The sequence below is a fragment of the Gorilla gorilla genome, chromosome 13 (genome assembly GCF_029281585.2).
Source record: "Gorilla gorilla gorilla isolate KB3781 chromosome 13, NHGRI_mGorGor1-v2.1_pri, whole genome shotgun sequence".
Taxonomy (NCBI): domain Eukaryota; kingdom Metazoa; phylum Chordata; class Mammalia; order Primates; family Hominidae; genus Gorilla; species Gorilla gorilla.
In genome coordinates this window covers 85,038,165-85,043,791 of record NC_073237.2, presented here as the reverse complement: position 1 = coordinate 85,043,791, position 5,627 = coordinate 85,038,165, and positions in this window count along the sequence as shown.

Sequence of the window (5,627 nt, the reverse complement as noted above, 5' to 3'; positions counted from 1 at the left end):
AAAACAATGTGGTATTGGCAGAAGAAGAAATAAATAGATCAGTGGAACAGAATCCAGATCCCAGAAACAGACCCACATAAATACAGTCATCTGATCTTTAACAAAGGAGCAAAAACATTTCAGTGAAGAAAGGATAGTGTTTTCAACAAATTAGGTTGAAACAATAGGACATTCACAGGAAAAATAAGAATCCAGACATAGGCCTTACACTTTTTACAAAAATTAACTCAAAATGGATCATAGGCCTAATTGTAAAATGCTAAATTATAAAATTCCTAGAAGGTAACCTAAGTGTCCTTGGATTTAGTGTTTAGATGCCACACCAAAGACACAATCCATGAAAGAGAACATTGATAAGTTGGACTTCAGTAAAATCAAAAATATAAGCTTTGCAAAAGATTATGACAATAAAAAAAAACACAGACTAGAAAAAACATTTGCAAAACATATATCTGTTAAAGGACTAGTATCCAAAGTATACAAAGGCCTCTTAAACTCAATAATGAGAAAATAAACAACCCAACTGAAAATTAGGCCACAGATCTGAACAGACACTTCACTGAAGAAGATACACAGATAGCAAATAAGCATATGAAAATATGACCAACATTATATGTCATTAAGGAAGTTTTTAAAAAGCAATTAAGGCTGATTGCAGTGGCTCACGCCTGTAATCCCAGCACTTTGGGAGGCCGAGGTGGGCGGATCACGAGGTCAGGAGATCGAGACCACGGTGAAACCCCATCTCTACTAAAAATACAAAAAATTAGCCGGGCGCAGTGGCGGGCGCCTGTAGTCCCAGCTACTCGGGAGGCTGAGGCAGGAGAATGGCGTGAACCCGGGAGGCGGAGCTTGCTGTGAGCCGAGATTGCACCGCTGCACTCCAGCCTGGGTGACAGAGCGAGACTCCGTCTCAAAAAAAAAAAAAAAAAAAAAAGACCAAAGCTGGAGGCATCATGTTACCTGACTTCATTTTTCCTTTTCCTTTTTTTTGGGATGGGGGGGTCGGGGGGTGGGGACGGAATCTTACTCTGTCACCCAGGCTGGAGTACAGTGGAGTGATCTCGTTTCACTGCAGCCTCTGCCTCCAGGGTTCAAGCGATTCTCCTGCCTCAACCTCTGGAGTAGCTGGGGTTACAGGCATGCATCACCACGCCGAGTTAATTTTTGTATTTTTACTGGAGACAGAGTTTCACCATGTTGGCCAGGCTGGTCTGGAACTCCTGACCACAGGTGATCTGCCGGCCTCAGCTTCCCAAAGTGTTCAATTACAGGCGTGAGCCACCGCGCCCGGCTACGTTACCTGACTTCAAAGGCTACAGTGACCAAAACAACATGGTACTGGTACAAAAATAGATACATGGACCAATGGAACAGAATAGAGAGCCCAGAAATAATGCTGCTTGCCTACAACCATGTGATCTTCAACAAGGCCAACAAAAATGAGCAATGGGGAAAGGATTTTCTATTCAATAAATGGTGCTGGGATAACTAGCTAGCCATATGCAGAAAATTGAAACTGGACCCCTTCCTTAAACCATATACAAAAATTAACTTAAGATTGATTAAAGACTTAATGTAAAACCCGAAACTATAAAAACCCTGGAAGAAAATCTAGGCAATGCCATTCTGGACACAGGACCTGGCAAAGATTTCATGACAAAGACATCAAAAGCAATTACAAAGAAACCAAAAATTGACAAATGGGACCTAATCAAACTAAAGAGCTTCTGCACAGCAAAAGAAACTATCAACCGAGTAAATAGACAACCTACAGAATGAGAGAAAATATCTGCAAACTATGCATCTAAAAAAGGTTTAATATCCAGAATCCATAAGGAACTTAAATTTACAAGGAAAAAACAAACAATACCATTAAAAAGTGGGCAAAGAAGATGAACAGACTCTTTTCAAAAAAAGACATGTATGCAGCCAGCATGCATATGAAAAAATGCTCAACGTCACTAATCATTAGAGAAATGCAAATCAAAACCACAGCGAGATATCATCTCACACCAGACAGAATAGCCATTATTAAAAAGCCAAAAAATAACAGAGGTTGGTGAAGTTGCAGAGTAAAGGGAACACTTAAACACTGCTGGTGGAAGTGTAAACTAGTTCAGTCATTGTGGAAAGCAGTGTGGCAATTTCTCAAAGAACTGAAAACAGAATTACCATTCAACCCAGCAATCATATTGTTGGATATATATCGAAAGGAATACAATTTGTTCTGCCATAGTGACCCAGGCACACATACGTTTACCGCAGCACTGTTCACAATGAAGACATGGAATCAACCTAAATGCCCATCAACAGTAGACTGAATAAAGAAAAGTGGTACATATATACCATGGAATCCTACACAGCCATAAAAAAGAATGAGATTATGCCCTTTGCAACAACATAAATTGAGTTGGAGATCATCATCATAAGCAAACTAATGCAGAAACAGAAAACCAAATACTGTATACTCTCATTTATAAGTGGGAGCTAACCAATGAGAACACATGGATACAAGGAAGAGAACAACTGGACACCAGGGCTTACTTGAGGGTGGAGGGTGGAAGGAGGAAGAGGATCAAGAAAAAATGCCTATTGAGTATTATACTTATTACCTGAGTGACTAAATAATCTGTACACCAAACCCCCATGACACAGAGTTTACCTATATAACAATCCTGCACATATACCCCTAAACCTAAAATAAAAGTTTTTTTAAAAAGCTATAGAAAAAGAAGAGCAAACTAAACCTAAGCAAGAAGAAGGAAAAAAATAAACATTAGAGGAGAGATAAATGAAGTAGAGAATAGAATGACAATGGAAAAAATTAATAAAACATAACATAGTTATTTGAAAAGATCAACAATGTTGAGAAAACTTTGGCTAGACTAACCAAGAAAAAAGAAAAAGAGTAGACTTAAACTATTAAAATCAGGAACAAAGGACATGTTGCTAACGATCATAGAGAAATTAAAAGCATTGTAAAACAATACCGTGAACAATTGTATGCCAACAAATTAGACAATTTAGATGAAATGGACAATTTCTGGAGACACACAAGCTACCAAAATTGACTCAGGAAGAAACAGAAAATCTGAATAGACCTATAACAAATAAAGAGATTGAGTCAACCATCCAAAAGCTTCCAATAAAGAAAACCCCAGGACCAGATGGTGAATTCTACCAAATTTTTAAGAATTAGTAGAAATGCTTCTTAGACTCTTCCAAAAAAATAGAATTGAGAAAACTTCCTAACTCACTCCATGAGGTCGGCATTTCCATGATACCAAAACCAGATAAAGACATCACAAGAAAAGAAAACTATAAACCAAAGTCTCTTATGAATGTAGACGCCAAAACACTCAACAAAATACTAGCAAACTGAAGGCTGGGCACAGTGGCTCACACCTGTAATCCCAGCACTTTGGGAGGCCAATGCAGGCATATCACTTGAAGCCAGGAGGTCGAGACCAGCCTGACCAACATGGTGAAACATCATCACCACTAAAAATACAAAAATTAGCCTGGTGTGGTGGCACATGCCTGTAATCCCAGCTACTCGGGAGGCTGAGACATGAGAATCCCTTGAACCTGAGAGGCAGAGGTTGCAATGAACCAAGACGGCACCATTGCACTCTAGCCTGGGGGACAGAGTGAGACTGCATCCCACCCCGCCAAAAAAATAAAAATAAAAAAAAATACTAGCAAACTGAATCCAGGAGTATATTAAAGATATTATACATTATGACCAAGTGAGAGTAATCCCAGGAATGTGAAAGTGGTTCCAACATATAAAAATCAGTCAAAGTAACACAGCATATCAATAGAATAAAGGAAGAATATCCGGGTGTTGTGGCACATGCCTGTAATCCCAGCTATTCGGGAGGGTGAGGCAGGAGAATCGCTTGAACCTGGGAGGTGGAGGTTGCGGTGAGCCAAGATCGCGCTGCTGCACTCCAGCCTGGGCAACAAGAGTGAAACTCCGTCTCAAAAAAATTAATTAATTAATTAATTAATTAAAGGAAGAAACTGATTCCTCAGTGTGTTGCGTTCTGGATTCAGAGCTTTCCACACCCCAATAAATTGCCCTAAGATCACCAGTTACAAGTTCACTGCAGAATTTAATAGATTTTAATCTTTCTGTCACTTGATCCCTCAAGGACATGAGGCCTGTTGGCCACATGCTTCTGGTTCTCCTCATGCCATCCAATCATTTCTTTCCAGTCTCCTTCATGAGGCTTCCTGCTTACTCTTTGACAAGTGACCTTCTTCTGTTCATACTCTAACATCTGCCTGAATACAGTAATCCACATTTTGGTTTAACTGCCACCTTATATCATATCCCAGGATTCTCCCCTGCCCTCCAGACCCATGTATCCTTTTGCCCACTGGATAATGCAAACTGGATAATTCCAAGTTGTTCAAGTTCCACGTGGCTAGAATTGGACTCCTTATCTTCCACCCAAAACCTTCTACTATTCCATGATTATTTGATATATTTAAAAGAATAACCACAAGCCTATTATTATTAAATAGTCCAACCCAGTTGTCCAAAGCACAACCTTGGAAATCACTGCTGACCTCTTCCTCAACAATCAGCATTCAAGAGGTCACTAAATCCTGAGGATTAGTCTTCTGTCACAGCTCTGCCAAAATCTGTACCATCTGTTTCCTGGAATATTACTTTAGGCTCCTAAGTGAATTTTCTTCTTTTTTTCCCCTTCAATCCGTTATCCACATTGCAACCAAAGTGATCTTTCCATAACTGATGTGATCCCATGACTCCGAATAATACCCAAGATACACGAACATATACACAAATAATAGTAACAGCATTATTTCAATTCTTAAACATTGCTGGATTCTTTCAGATCCAGCTAAAACACCCCACTTTTGGCTAAAAAATGACTTAAAATTTCTCTTAAAATCCTATACATATAAGGACACCCTCTTTTGTGCCCCAACGCTTCTCCCCAACACACATGAACACCTCCTACCTCCTACCTAGCTATGGTCAACCACTCAATACACATCTCCCCTGCATGACTTCAAGGTCCTTGAAGAATGAACCTTATTGTTATTCATTTCTATATCCTCAGGGTATATATCACTGTCTGACATGTTATGAATTAAGAGCTTAAGAACTATTTCTACATAGTAAATGGATTATTATGAATTATAGTACTATCCCAGACAGGATTAGTTAAAGTCTGCTACTTATTCTGAGACCAGCACAGGCCACCATAATTTAATGTGCACATGGAGAAAGGAGAAAATATGAGAAAAGAATCTAACGTTCAGAAAATTATACTTATTGGGAGACTAAAGAACATCTCAACTTGAAAAATGGAGGCTGAGGAGGGATTTAAATACATCTTCAAATACAGCCATTAACGGCAAAAAAGAAATCCTTGCAGGCTGAGGAGACCAAGCCTCTATTCTACTAACTAGCTGTGGGAACCCACGCTTTCTGGGCCCAAGCTTTTGTTCCTGTTAAATTCTAAGGCTAGGCTCTAAACTCCCTTAAAGCACTAGTGCTCTATGATTCTAAAGTTATACATCACATTAAAGCAGAATAAAGAAAAATACACAGGTGTCAGCATAAGGGACTTTGTTAAACCCAGGAA